This window comes from Amblyomma maculatum, chromosome 1 (genome assembly GCF_055883805.1).
Source record: "Amblyomma maculatum isolate TAMU_Amacu chromosome 1, ASM5588380v1, whole genome shotgun sequence".
NCBI classification, from domain to species: domain Eukaryota; kingdom Metazoa; phylum Arthropoda; class Arachnida; order Ixodida; family Ixodidae; genus Amblyomma; species Amblyomma maculatum.
This window is the reverse complement of record NC_139344.1, coordinates 170,087,017-170,101,628: the sequence shown is the minus strand read 5'-3', so window position 1 is coordinate 170,101,628 and position 14,612 is coordinate 170,087,017. Positions and strand designations below refer to the sequence as shown.

The 14,612-nt window shown below is 48.4% G+C and overlaps 1 protein-coding gene across 3 annotated transcripts in view; it reads right to left on the bottom strand.

Moving 5' to 3' along the window:
• LOC146204848 (protein NDNF-like) overlaps positions 1-14,612 on the bottom strand; it is a 169,558-nt gene that overhangs the window by 83,321 nt on the left and 71,625 nt on the right. The window contains exons 1-2 of one of the 3 annotated variants that reach the window (XM_084589563.1): positions 13,117-13,327; positions 8,491-8,556 (exon numbers count right to left, since the gene is read on the bottom strand). The exons of 1 other annotated variant lie outside the window; for it this stretch is intronic. The gene's annotated coding sequence lies outside the window, so the exon portion shown is untranslated. Of the gene's footprint in view, positions 1-8,490; positions 8,557-13,116; positions 13,328-14,612 lie in introns of those variants that run through there. One more of the 3 variants, XM_084589562.1, reaches the window with a different exon arrangement.

Below are 14,612 nucleotides of genomic sequence, written 5' to 3'. Positions count from 1 at the left end.
TTAATGGCTCATACTCGCGGCCATGACCCTGTCCGTCCAGCCACGACCATGCCACACCTTAACTAGTACTATTAATACTTATGGCTAATGACGAACTAATCACTAACCAGTACTAACTGTAATGACTAACTAGTCACTTGCTAGTACTAGTTAGCCATTAGTAATGACTAACCTAATTAGTCATTAGTCATGACTAACTAGTCTTTGGTAAATACAGATGACTATGAGGTCATCGGTCGTGACGTCATGACCGGATGTGTCGTCATCACACCAGGCCACGTATAAAAACAGGAGATGACGTCATAACGACATCACATCCGGGTATGACGTCACGGCTGGTCATGACGCCATCAGACAATCCACGCATATACGAAGATGATCCCGCCGGGCGTCCGATCCAGGTGTCCGTGCAGCGCCTTTTATTTGGCGCTTCCTCGAACGCGTTTCAAATTGGTTTACAGGAAAGAAAAGGCACACTACCTGTCATAATTATCCGTTGACGCCTGAATCGAGCAGTAAGGAAAAGGAGGAAGGAGGGAGTGAAAGAAGAAAGAGAAGTGCCGTAGTGGAGGGCTACGGACCACCGCGCTGTAAAGGCTTTCGCCTCATCCGCTTGACCGTACTCCTTATCAGACCTGCGAGTTCTTGCTTCTAACAACTGCTTCGATTTTTTATTTTTATTTTCAAATATCAAGGAGCAAGCGTGTACTAGCGTATATTCAATTGCGGGTGAGCTGAAGCAATGTCGAAAAGCGCGCTAACATGACGCTTAGCCACAGTAAAACCAGTAAAATTATTGTGGCCTAGTTGCGTAGAAAAGGAAAAACAAATTATATATATATATATATATATATATATATATATATATATATATATATATATATATATATATATATATATATATATAAGTGTTTCATATTCTAATAAAATGTAAGTAAAAATAAGCGTGTTCTACAATTGTTATTGGTAAATTGTGCCGATGCCGCTCGTGTTGCACCGGCAGAAATAGCAGGCACCACAATCATCTCAAAGAGCTGTTGCGATTGGCGCCGCAACGACACTGAGGCTGGGCCGAAATCTTTTGTGCGCGTCGCATCATGTGAAACGGCCTTAAATCAGCACCGTGTCCTATATATACCCCCTTCCTGTTAAGCGATCGGCCCGATGGGAGTTGATGTACACGTCGCATGTCGCAGAGCCTCTGAGTGTAATGGATAGCAGGGGCCTTCTACCTCGATCACGATGTGCCACAGGAGAGCGCACATCTGCCCCCTGCCGAGTTTCCGCGCGAGGGCCGTTATGCTGCCGCAGGTTGAGGAAAAAGCGTCGCCAAGAATGTGCCAAATGAGAGCGGTGTAGAGTGGGGAGGGAGGAGTGTTCATCCGGTCTCGCGGGCATACCATGTGCTTACAGCATGGAGGCCGTGCTCGATGGGTCCGCAGAGCGCTCACAGGGTCACCACGAGTTTCGAGTTTCCTTCCGGAAGCTCATGAGACGCCCATTCACTACTTGACGAGTAGTTGCATACACTCTCGGTTCTATAATTGTTCGCTGTTCAATGCGCAAGTGGCCATCGACATTCCGTTTTTATCCGTTTCCGTTTTTTATGACCCCCTCTCTTAAATGTTAATATGACTTAACCTCAATGCAGCATTCCTTTTTAATGACTGAATCACTTTAGTAAACAGTATTTGCGCTCGTAGTTGGTGTATACTGTGAATGGAAACATGTGAGAGTGGTTAGCGTGGCCGCAACACGTGCAACTTTGAGGCGCTTGCATATGCGTTCAGCTTTTTAATGGAGGAATATATTTAAAGACTACATAACTCCTATTGTCAGTCACAGTTCCGTCCATAAAAGGCTACAGGACAACCATAGGTGCCTTAGTGACTCTCAGTGGAGTTTAAAAAATTCTCGTTTGTTGTTGTTCTAAGTATCACTCCAAAATACCCTCTATAATTTCTACCTACAATAACGACATTGCAAAGGTACAAGATAGTTAGTCGAGAGTTTCTAGCGCGCCTGCCAGAAACTACAAACGTAAGTTGGTTTTAGGAAAGGAAAGGCGCAGTATCTGTCACCCATCTTCGTGGACACCTGATACGCGCTGGAAGGGAAGTGAGGGAGGTGGTATTGACAGCAGAGATAGAGAAGTGTCGTAGCGAGGGGCTCCGGAGTAATTTCGATTGCCTGGGGATCTTTAACGTGCACTGACACCGCACAGTAGACGGATGCATTTGCGTTTAGCCTCCATGGAAACGTGGCCGCTGCATTGAGCGGGCAACGGACGCCCCATCATCTGCGGTGACTTTAACGACAACACTGATCACAGTGGTTGCAGTGTTCATGAACGAATTACTCGGGTCGCAATTGTTAACCCACTTCAAGTCACCGCCATATATGTACCTTTGATTACATCGTTGCATAACACGTCGATTTAACCAGCATGAACTATGGGTCTTACTTCAGTTACCACACGCCGCTACTTGCTGTCCTGCGCGAAAGCACACAGAGCACACTTGTGATTAAATGTAAGTTTTATCAATAACTGTATTTTGCTTATGGTGACAGAACATGGGTCAGCACGCATGCATTCCTGCAGTGGAATAATATAGGCGTAGCACGGATTAGACCGCCAATATTTTATCCTCGTCTTACCTCGAAGAACGGTGACGCCATTGTATGGGCCAAAGTGCAACGAGGGAGAGCCGACCTAACGATTTATGCAGGCGACTGTAACTATTAATTAGCCCTAATAAAAACCTTATAATACTACAACTGCTTCCAAGGACATGTTGCGTGGCTTCAGACAGTATATAGCGGACATCTTGCTCTAAATTTCACTCTCAGGAAGTCATGCGGCTTAGTGGGACGAGTTTTCGTGTACGCCTTAAATCTTTGTTCCGCGTCATCCCAAAATGAGCTGGTTACTGACCCCCCCCCCCCCCCCCCCTCCCACACATACACACACACAATGAGATCGATAGGTGCGCCGACAGTAGTGGTCGCGTTCTCTGTGCACGCAACAGCAACAACAAAATATGCAGAAATGTACAGCGCGCGCTCCGATTACGATTCAGTTTTGCAGGCCTCACTTCAGCAGGTTGCGATTCCGCTTACGGCGACTGGCCACAATGTTGACCAACCATGTAAAAAAAAGAAAAAAAAAAACAGCTTTAGATCATATCCCAAGCTTTAGCTCTACAGTTGGTGGGTTCAAGCCGTACAAAAAGCCGGAAGGAAGTCGCAACATAGTTCTAAACCCCATGTTGAGACGACTAAATCCCATATCGTCTAAACGAATTGGCTGTTAGGGCTCAGTCGAAAGTGGCCGCCATCGCAAATAACAAGCACGTGCTTCCCTAATCCACTTTTTGAAATGCCGCCGTATCGGTCAGGAACTGAGCATGTGACCTCAAGAAATTAGCGACAGAAAGCCGCTCCAGGCGCTGGCGCGTTGCCCGCGGGCGCAGACCCCGCGCGCGGCCCGAGGACAACGCGAGGTGCCGCGCGTGCTCGCCCGGTGTGACGACGGCTGTGTCGCGTGACCTAAAAGCTGGCCGGACCTACGCGTCTGTTAAAAACGCATTAACGGCCCGCGCTCTGCAGAGATGCGCAGAGCGAAACTATCGAGCAGTGCATCTCTCCCTCTTTCGGGCGGCACGCTCGGAGGCTCGCTCAAGAGCGCGCGTCGGGTTCGTGTCGTGGAGTGGGCTCGTCATCAAGCCCCGCGCGGCACTGTTCCGAGGAAAGGGCGGTGCGCCCTGTTTCGTTCTGATGAATTGCCAAGCGCCGCGCCCATAGCTCCCGGTAGTGATTAATAAAGCGTAGCTCCTCCGCCCTTTCAATTGCTGCATTGAGTCACTCTCATTTCGAAGTGAGCTCGACTGAAGGGACCACACGGGTCTTGTAGGGAAAGGTTGATTGTGCCCATACCATGCAGAAAGGAAATGTGAATCACTTTCGGTTGGACCATAAGCGCAGAACATCTTGAAGAACACTTCAATTAATACCGCTATATGAGAAGTTGGTGCTGATTCACTGTTTAATGGCGCAGGAGGACATGCACATGTTTCTCTCTGCGCTGTTGAACCACCAATATGGAACAGTTCAACATGCGTATTTTTTTTTAAACTTTATTAAACCTATGTCACTAAATTAAGCATTATCCTCCTTAAGTACCAGCAAATTACCCTCGCGCATGCGGCCTATCTTTCATTTGATCTCCTACTGCATATTTTCTTTCTTTGAAGTCATAATGTAGTAGTAGTAGTAATAGTAGTAGTAGTGGTATTAGTAGTAGTAGTAGTAGTAGTAGTAGTAGTAGTAGTAGTAGTAGTAGTAGTAGTAGTAGTAGGATTAGTAGTAGTAGTAGTAGTAGTAGTAGTAGTAGTAGTAGTAGTAGTAGTAGTAGTAGTAGTTGCATAACACCTTTATCTGGCATGTACACATCTCTCCAGATGATTATCAACAAAGTGTGGGATAGTGACGAATAACTGGAATCCCAGGGACGCCAGAACGACCGCTTATAGATGCGGATTCGCGCTGCCCATACACGACCTAACACATCGAAAGTAATTGCGTCTTGTTCTTGCTATTAGCAGCCAAACACAGTCCGAAGCCACCACAGTTTGCTAGAGCGCTGAGTAAGTGACGCCGACGACGATGACCTAGAGGGCGGCGGTAACAAGAATAAGGAGACGCTCTCGGAAACTGCTGTCTTATCCGAGATGTGGTGCAACTGGATGAAGACAGCCCCAGAGCGTCAATTCAGACAACACCGCTGAAGTTTCCCCAGCGTTCACTGGCGTCCTCAGAAGCGCTCGTTACCTCCCGCAGTAGAGGCCCCCACGAACGCCGGTGTTGCGCGGCGGCCGGCTTCGGTGGCGGGCTCCGCTTACTGTTTGTTGACGAAGGCGGCGCGTGCGAGAGAGAGATCCGCGGCGCGGCAGCGCATGCGAGTGTGCATGCCCTGCCTCATCAGCGTCCCTTGCCGCCGCTGCGCCCTTGTTACGTTTCCGCGCGAGTCCCGAAAGCCGGATATTCGTGTTTCCGACCGGGCCGTCGTCGCGGTTTAAGCAGGAAACTGAATTGTTGCAGTTTTTTGCCGGCCGTCGGGGCCACTCTCGGCACTTGTACATCGGCGCCGTATTGCTGCCAGTGACGCGCGTGACCTGGGCGCGCGGTTTCTTTCGCCTCCCCCATCGCGCGACTGATGCGCGCTGCCACCGCCCCTGTGTGCGCGGGGGGGGCACTCGTGAGTCGCGTGCTTCTTCCAGTGTCACGTACGCGCCGCATGCAACGGGCGCCGCGTGCTTTCCGAGAGAGGGCATGTCTACCAAGGGACATGAATTATGTACGCCGCCTCCAGGTGCTTTTTCACGGTATCTGTGGACGGGACCAACGGGGCTTCCTGTGAATATGTCACGTCTGAGCGATCCGGCTCGAAAAAAAAAAAAAAAAAAAAAAGGAATCTGCGCGAGCGGCGTTGCCGGATTTTCCTATTTTATTTCGATGTACCGTCACTAATCTGCCGACAATACGACTCTGTCCATACTTGGGTTAGCTGCGCCGGAGGACGCCCGGCAGCCTCGCCTTTTAAGCTTCTTCAAAAGGTGCCGTTCTACCCGGCTCCGGCAGTACTCTAGACCCGTCACCAACAGCGCATATTCTGCATTCATGGTGCCTTGCGTGCCACTGAATACCGTCGAGCCGGATCAAATCCCCTAAGATGCAAGAACACTCAATTTATGCGCAGATACGCTTTCTCAACGTCCTCCCGTGGTAATACTCATCCGGTGCACGAATAACTGTGTAAGCCGCCTTGGCGCCTGTGAGCTCAGCAAGGAGCCATTTTCAAAACACCGGTACTTATTGCGGTTTACACATGTAGCGTTACACATCAGCTCATTGCAAGTACATCCGACCGGAAAATTCGCGCTACTTTTAGAACACTCCAGCCTCGCAGTGTTAGCTACAACGTACTGGCAGAAGCTCGCTCCAATCAACAAAGGATACAGGAGTCATACTCATCATTGTTATTATTTGTGCACACTTTGTTCTAGACCAGAATTCATAGATATGACATTGTTTCGTCGAGGTCGCTCATAGCTCTGTGATGTCCTCAAGCAGTATAGAAAGGGAGTAGCGTACCGCTTCTCGCGAATAATTGTCACTGCTCAGCGCCGTCAAAAGCATCACTCATTTTTTTTGCCCTCTTTGAGCACCTGTCGGCGGAGTATACATTGCAACAGTTTTATAGCGACAAACCAAACGAAACAATTATGAGCCCCGCGCAGAAGACTGGTGAGGTGAGGTAGTCTAAGCATGAAGCTAAGAGCTACAGATTACTCGTCTGGGCTATGTGAAGTGCAATATCCCATCGCTATTACTGTTTCAGCGCTGGAAGATACCTTGTTGTGCACACTCTCTTCTTTCTTTCTCCGTACTACCTGTTTCCTTCCTTCCTTCCTTCCTTTTTTTTTTTTGCCCAGTAGCTCAAAAATCAATCGAACGAACTCTTGATGAAATGCAGTTAGCGCCCAGGTGCAACATGAAAGCAAGCTATCAGCGGGGCAATTTATTAAATCATCTTCAAGGTTTATTCCGATATTTAGGTTCTCGGACGCTTAATATATATGAGAGAAGCTAGTACTTTCCTTGGGGGTGTGGAAAATAACAGCTGTAGCCTTGACTGCCAGCAGCCATCCGTAACTGATCGCTTCTTTTCTCGCTTCCGCGGCTGCGGAGCCAGGAGAGAGGATGATACGCTTCTAAAGAAAGCGCGACGAGGCTTTTAAAAGCACTTCGCGCCAGAGCACGCTATGCCCAAGGACGATAACTGCCCCCTGGCGCGAATTGCTGAGGTCAGACGCTCCATTTTAATCTCCCGCGCGTTCTTAGAAGTCGAAGAAACAATGTCTATGCAGAGAGATAGCGACGAACTCTATGCGTGACATTTTTCGCACAATAGATCGTCACCAATGACTGCTGGTGTTCAAGCAAAATTAAGAACATACAGAAGCGAATCATAGGAGTAAAATATGGATGATTATACCAGATTTCCAATCAGTAAACAGCTCTGCTAACAACCCGCGATCACTTAGCCCTAGCCTTTAAGTTAGTTCAGCGTAAATTATTTTGGGGTCAGTTTGAAAACTTCACGTAAGTCTTGTCGAATGCGAAGAGACGAAGTTCGAAGGGACAGGTACTCCCACCTCACTGTTCCTCGGTTCTTTCATTGTTAATTGTTTTCATCCATTATGTATGTGCGTTCTTTTCGCTTAATTATCCAAATATCAGAGATAAATAATAAGGAGCACGGCGGGAAGGGGTTTGTCGACACACGGCGCCCTTTGTCGTCTTGTCAGAGATTGGTGGCACACGAAAGCGAATAAATTCGTTCTCGGATTTCTACTTCTGTTAGTGAAATAGGCAGTACTGACGCCTGTGTTGACATTGCCGGCTTGCTTTATTTCAGGACACCTCGAAAAATTTCACTAAAAAGGGACGAAAAACGAAATGCTGTTTTAAATCGTCAGATAAAACATAGACTAGACCCTGCTCGAGCTTCACGTTTCTTTCAGGCTCGTTATCTCGTTCTGATGATCAGCCTTCATGCAAGATCGATTGTGTCAATAATAAGCAACGCGAGGGCAGCATATCATCACGCAGCTGGCCGTGCTTTACGCTCGCCTTCATAGCGCAAGCTTCGTCTCTCGTGCAAGTTTTTAGGCCGCACCAACCGAGGCGTAACATGCGAGTCTTGCTACCGCTGTAACGTAGGACGCCACCATGGCCGATTGCCTCCCGCACGGTGCCTGTATGTTTAGCGTTAATCGCAAATTTAACTAAACCCAGCAAAGCCGCTGCTTATGATGTTTTAAATGGTGCAAACATGAGTTTCCTAACCTTTCGATTTCGGCAGACTGGCTGGCAAATGCCCGTTTGTCGCGCACAGTAATAGCCTCGCAGTAGTTGACAGCAGTGGCGTACGTAAGAGTGATTCGAACCTGCGTGCGAGCACGCTTGCGCAGAGGCCGCAAGCATTCGCTCCACTTGAATCTTGGGGACAGGCTGCGGCGGCCTGCTCGCTCCCGCTTCGGCGATTCCCTACAAGTTCATGCTGTCCGGGGTCACGACGCCAGGGTAGCGCCCTTGCTGTCCCTGGCGCACTGTGGGTCCCAGACTGCGGCAGGCACCTTCGCGTACACTCGGTATACAGTCGGCCACCCCCCACCTTCTCTGTCTGTCTTTCTTGTTCTCGTGAATCCGCCGCGGGCCGGCGCGGCAGGCGAGGCCGCCTCCCGCCCGGTCTAAACATAGGCCCGCTGGATTTAAACCAGACGCTTTCTGCGCCTTTGTGCGCGGCCGCTCTCCTCCGAGCACCGTGGCTTGCGGCCGCCGCACACGCGAAGAGCAAGCCGACGCGTCCAGATTCCGGCTTTGTTGTTGTCTCTATGCGCGCGTCTAAGCCCTTGCTTAACCTACTTTCTCGGTCCGCGCTGCTCCTGCTGCTCCGCTGTCACGGCAGGCTCCAGGTGAGGTGGCGGCGCCCTGCGAAAGGGGAGAGAGGCAATGAGCAGCGCCCAGTATAGTTTTGGGAATTGGGAATCGGACGGAATCCCGCCCGAGCGCCAAGTTGCCAGGTAGACGCGTGCAGAGCCGAATAACTAGAAAGCACGGAAACAAGCGCGAACCTGTCGCCACTGTGGACATTTCTCCCCTCGAAAATGAAGACAAGGAAAGGAGCAACAGACGACGCTGGAGGCGAACGGATATTTATATTTTCTCCGGTATATATACGCTCGCGGAACTTCCAGATTTTCCGTTTCCGCGCGGCTGCGAGCCGGAGTGTCGCGGGCTTCGTCCCGCAGCGAAGGGCAATGCACGCGAAATCAGCAAGAAAGACGTCGCGGAAGACTGCGGGCGAGCTGGAAACAGGCTTCTTCGCTGCTCTTAGTCGGACTTACCGGGAAAACAGTTTTTTTCTTCTTTTTACATTGAATCCGCTGTCATGCAAACTTACGCATTACAAGCTTCCTTCGGAGCTATTGATAAAGATCGTCGTGTGGCCCAGACACCATTCCTGCGTATAGTTGGAAATGCGAGCGGTTTGCTTGTCAGCCTGCTTTAAAAGCAAGAGCAACAAGAGCGCTTCGTGCGCTAGGCAGGAAAGATGCTACGTGCTTGTTTTCCTCGACCCAGTTAAGATAATATGCTTGTTAATTTGAAGACCTGCCTTGTTGTAACACGTAATACGGGCGGCAGTGAAAAGATTTCGGCGCCTCTTGGCACACACTTCGAGAGCAATGTTGTTTGCCTCTCCTATATGTATGCTGTGGCAAGCGTTGCTATCGGTGTCCGCACTGTTCACTACTCGAGTCGCCGTCGTTTGAGGACTCATCCCTATCATCGTGCCAGCTAGATACAGGGCAAAACGGGCGCGCGAGCGAAGCATGTTTTGCTCTGCGACGTGGAGGAATACGAGTGGATAATGGTCAAAGACTACGCCATCGCAATTAATATCTAAAACAGGTATTGCGAGCATATAAACCTTCGGACAACGTGTTTCTGCAATTCTGAGCACGCTTCAAGCAGCAGAAGAAATAAAATTCATGTTCAGCACTACGTACCATGCGACTCCCGAAGCTATTTTCGCGTCCTTCTTTTTCATCAGGATTTTTTTTTTATCTAGCTACCCAAAATTCAGAAAGCTGCACAGCTGTATAAGGATCTCGCATTCAGCTTTTCCATAGCTGTGCGTACCTAGAAATAAGCTATTTGTTACCATGGCTTTGTTTGAAGCCTTCTCCAACACGTATCGGAATAAATAATCTTTCCTGCATCGACATATCCAGCAATTCGGCCTTTCATTTCCATCTCTCACCCATCTGTGTTAGCTCAATTGGCACTGGAAAGCTCTCATGATCGAGAGGTGGCTTCTGTATTGAGCCCCAAAGCCCACACTCTGTTTGGGAGAACTAAATATCCGCACAACGAGAGAGAAGTCAGCGAGATGACAAGAATAGAGTGGACTACATTTGGCAGTCGCTCCCAGGTTATGAACACCAGTGTAAAAATGCCCCCGAACGAAAAGAATATAAGCGCTGTATCTTACCACCTATAAATTTGGAGGCTAATAAAAAGGATAGAAATGAGGCTAACACCTGCGGACGGCAGAACTGAAAATGGCAGGTGAAACAATAACAGACGGGAACAACGTTGTATGTGTGCGAGAACAGACGTGAATTAAAGGAAAAAGTAAAGACAGAAAAAGATATGTGCAAGACATGTACTGCTCTGAGCTGACATCCGAAAGTCAGTCGGAATTTCTGAATAAAAGCTAAGAGATGGAAACACCAGTCCGCGCTCTGGCCTAGAGCCAGACGAAATGAAGAGCCGAGAAGATATGCAATAGGATATGGGCTAACCACGGTCAGAAATAGCTGAAAGTTGATGGGAGATGCCCCCCTGGTGATGAAGATGATCGATATGGTGGTGATGTTGCTCTAAATGTTCCCTTTTTAGTGGCTGAGCGGTACTCGAGGATATACAGACCTTCGCACTTCAATCGTTCCTTCACTTTCAAGATCGGTTTTCCGTAATCCGGAACAATACAAAGCACTTGATTTGAAGTCGTACAGATTACTGCTTAATTCAGAACAACCGTTCAGCCACGGGACATTTTCAACACCTATAGGGCTAACCCTACATTTACGCACGTATCGTGCGTCTAGACCACGCTCTGGCAACTGGAGTAGCGGGCGGATTATATTCGTCGGGATCCGAGTGGGCGTCGCATATGACCGCGCAGGATGCGACATTTTCGCACAGTTATTTTGGCGCTCGCTCGCCTGCATGCCCAGCTATGTCTACGCGCCCAGAGAGCAGCAGCGGAAAGCGAGGACACAACGCTGCTTTTGAGGCGGCATCCCCGCGCGCGTATGAAGGCGAGCCCTCTCACCTCCGCGTAGCCGCGACCTCAAGCGCAGCGTCCGTCTCGCCGAGACGCTTATACACCGGGCGTCTCGTCTCCACCCCCTCATATATATATTTTTTTTTCCATTTCCTCCCCATCTTTTCTTTACGGCCCCCGCGTCTCTTTTTGTCGTCCTCGCGAGCGACGCTCGCCGCCCGAACCGGAGCAAGACGGACGTCTTTGCAGACCGGATTTGCGCTTTCTTTTCTCGGGCGTCCCTTTCGCGCGGAAGCAGTCGGACGCGCGTGGCATTTGCAAAAAGAGACGCTCTTTTCCGGAGTCCAGCGCACGAAGCTCTCCTGTGGGACGTGCCGCGGGCCTAACGCGAGATGACCGCCGAATGCGCCGCACGCCGCTCCCTTTTTGCACGCTCGGATCCCGTCTGATTTATAGCCAGGCATCAGGCTTTCCGGCGTTTAACCATTAGCAAATGTCCGCATTTGTTTTCGCATTTATTTACGCGCTATACACCTGGGCATGCTGGCATTTCTTTTATTTGTGAGGAGGGCGGCGGTGAGGTACTGAGATGCAAAAAAAAAAATAAAATAAAAAACAAGTACTTAATGAAAGAAAAAAAAAAAGATCAGAAAAAACGATTTTACTCCAGGCAACCGCTTGAAGGAAGAAGCAATTTTTGCTAAACGCCAACTATCTACGCGTAGCTCTAGGCATATATTTTCCCTTAGCCTGTGCGGTACTATAAGTTATCCTGTTGATCACAAAAAGTCGGATCCTCTCTGATAAATACTTGTGCAGATAAGTCTGGCAGGATGCAATCAAAATCACACAAGAGCCATTAGCTCCTTGCTCTCTCTTTTGGATTTTGAGAAATGCTCGAAAAAAAAAAAACACGTTTTGTACTGCTTGCAACTTGCCGAGCAAACCACGTGGTCTTAAGTGATGAGAATTTGAAATTTCATATTCCCCGCCAATCAATTGACCCATAGTTATGGAAGGTTTTTGATATCATTTGTGAGGTCATTCAAATTTCACTCATGCCCGTATCTGGCTAGTCTTTAATTTAAACTGAAACGAAACGAAGAAACGGTGTCCTGATAGTGGTGAATGCGTAAATTTCAAGCAAGTGCGAGAGTGTAAAATAAGCGCAAGGAATTTGGCAGCTATGAACATGAACCACTCTAATTGCATTTGTGTTAACTGGGCCACAGGCGTCTGACTGGATACCTGTGACAATCACAGCTTACCTTGTAGCGTCTTGAAGCAAAAATTTGTTTTCATGATAAGTATTTTTTTTTTTTTTTTCATAAGCGAGACTTAGATGCATAACTGCCTCCTTCACGAGACTTTGTTATTAATTGCTGGAAACTTGCCTGGTTATTTTCTGTGCGTTTGTCAATCCAACGGCACGCTGTGATACATTTTGGATCGCGCAGTAAAAAATCATAGTCACAGATCGAATGTTTCTGCGCACAAGTATTTCCTCTAGCTACTGTTCTCTCAGTTTCCCAGCAAGGCAACTGATGACAGGGTGCGTGCGATCTTTCACATGGTGTGTCACATTGGCCATCGGTTATGACAGACCACCGCATATACTTTTGGCATCAGATACAGTGACTAAATTATTCATACCCTTCTCTCCCAGAGCTCCGGTTCTGCCAATGCCTACGCCTCGGAGCAGAAGGAACCAGCTGGCCTTGGCTGAGGATATCCTTGATGCTTAATGCTTCGCTGCAGTGAGGTTACTTATTCCAAATACATATTTGCTGCAATTTATGTTGCAGCCGTCTGGGACACACGTCAGAGAAGAAATTACTCCGTGGTAAGATGTCTCCGTTTAAGCACGTCGCAAATAATTTTTCGTCACGAGATATGGATGGTTTGCAGTGATACGGCGGCCGACATGCATGGTGATCATAAATAACGGCGCGACCACGCTCAAAGTCTGCACGCTTACGTAACGTGCTTATAACCCGTACTCTGATGTCCGCTGAGGAATGAATAGGCGGGCTCCATCATCATGGCGCCTTTGACGTCAAGTGCAGGCCACGTATAGTATACGCGCCGAAAAGGAGGACATGATTGTCTGAAACAAGTGGTAAATGCCAGAAAAACCAAGGGCGAAAAAATATGACGCTAGACATAACTGCGCTGATAGAGCAAGACAGCCCACTTACCTTGAACGGCACGTTAAATCATATTCTTGACAGCTTGCAAATCGCTCTACCGTTAAGTCACATAGTATAACAGACCATAGCCTCCTATATTATAGGAGGCTATGAACAGACGAAACAGCTTCCCCTGTAGCACGAGTAGATTACGCCTTTGCGAGCACGTTTACTGAACACGAAAGGCCACATACGGGTCCCTTTACTGCTATCGGCTTATCTGCCATCTGTCATTCTGCGACAAAGTCCCTGCCAAAAGCGTGATGAGGGCGCGCCCGAAACGAGCGAATACGCGCAAGTGCGTCGACTGCATGTCGGCGGCGTCGATTGCAAATGTCGATTACATGCGGTTATTGCGCGAACAGTTCCTTGCAACCCCTCCCGGCACCCTCGGTGATTTACCACTTGATTTATCACCTACCGACGGCGTATGTCAGCGTATGTTCGCAAAAAGCATAAAAAGCGATTGTCAAAACTGAGGTTACCCCGCTCGAACCCCTTGTTCGGTTTCCTTTAAATTTGTGTGCATACCATGGATTTTTTTTTTTAAATCTTTATAGCTTAGGGTGTTTGCTTCTGAATAACACCTTTTGACTCGTAAGGCCTTCTCAGCGTCCCAAATCGTCTGAAGGTAAGAAGAGTTTTGGCCCTGCCTTCTCCCATAGGTATAACTTTTTCGAACGCTAAAGGACACGGTTTACACGCAAACCTCCCGGATTTTACACATTTGACAAAGCCTATAGCCTGTTTCATCTTGATTTTACTGTTGGAGAAATAGTGCAGGCTCTTTTAGGCAATACTATAATGGCTTGGAGGGCCACACATTTGGGTTAGCTGGGTCATATGGTCCCCACACCGACTGTTGATTCGGATATTTTCATATTTATTTCTTCGGTGATTATCGTTTTCCTGTCGTAGCCCACAGTCGCGCTGCTCACTGAGCTTCACACATTCACACACAGGCGTCCACGCACTTAAAGAACAATGGGTAAAAAGAAGTGGTGGGGGGGGGAGGCATGCAGCGCTCCGAAAATTTCAGCGGCGAACCTGACACCTCCCCCCCTCTCCCCTCTCTCTCTTTCTCTGGCTATACCTCTGCAAAAGGGTTATCATTTCGAAGCTCTCTTGTGCCGATCCCATGCATGAAATGGCATACAGCTCCGCACAGTATTGCAGCTACTGAGCAAGGATTTCCTTTTCTCCATCGAGCGCCTCTCTTTCTTTCTTTCTTTCTTTTTTTTTTTTTAATGTGGCGTGCCCCTTAGTGAAGGGGGTTTTTAAGCTCGTGTTCTGCGTTTTGGGCCGTTGTTTCCGAGTTTTAATGAGTCACTTTGGCATAAACTCGCTGCCCATATACTTGCTCGCTTCGACTACGACTTTCCTCGCTATAGCTGCAAAACGCACCGACTGATTGCTTTATTTCACTTATAAATTACAAATGAAGAAAGGTGACGTGCGCCCGTCTGGAAAAGATTTAACTCGGTCATGAAAACACACTGAAGAAT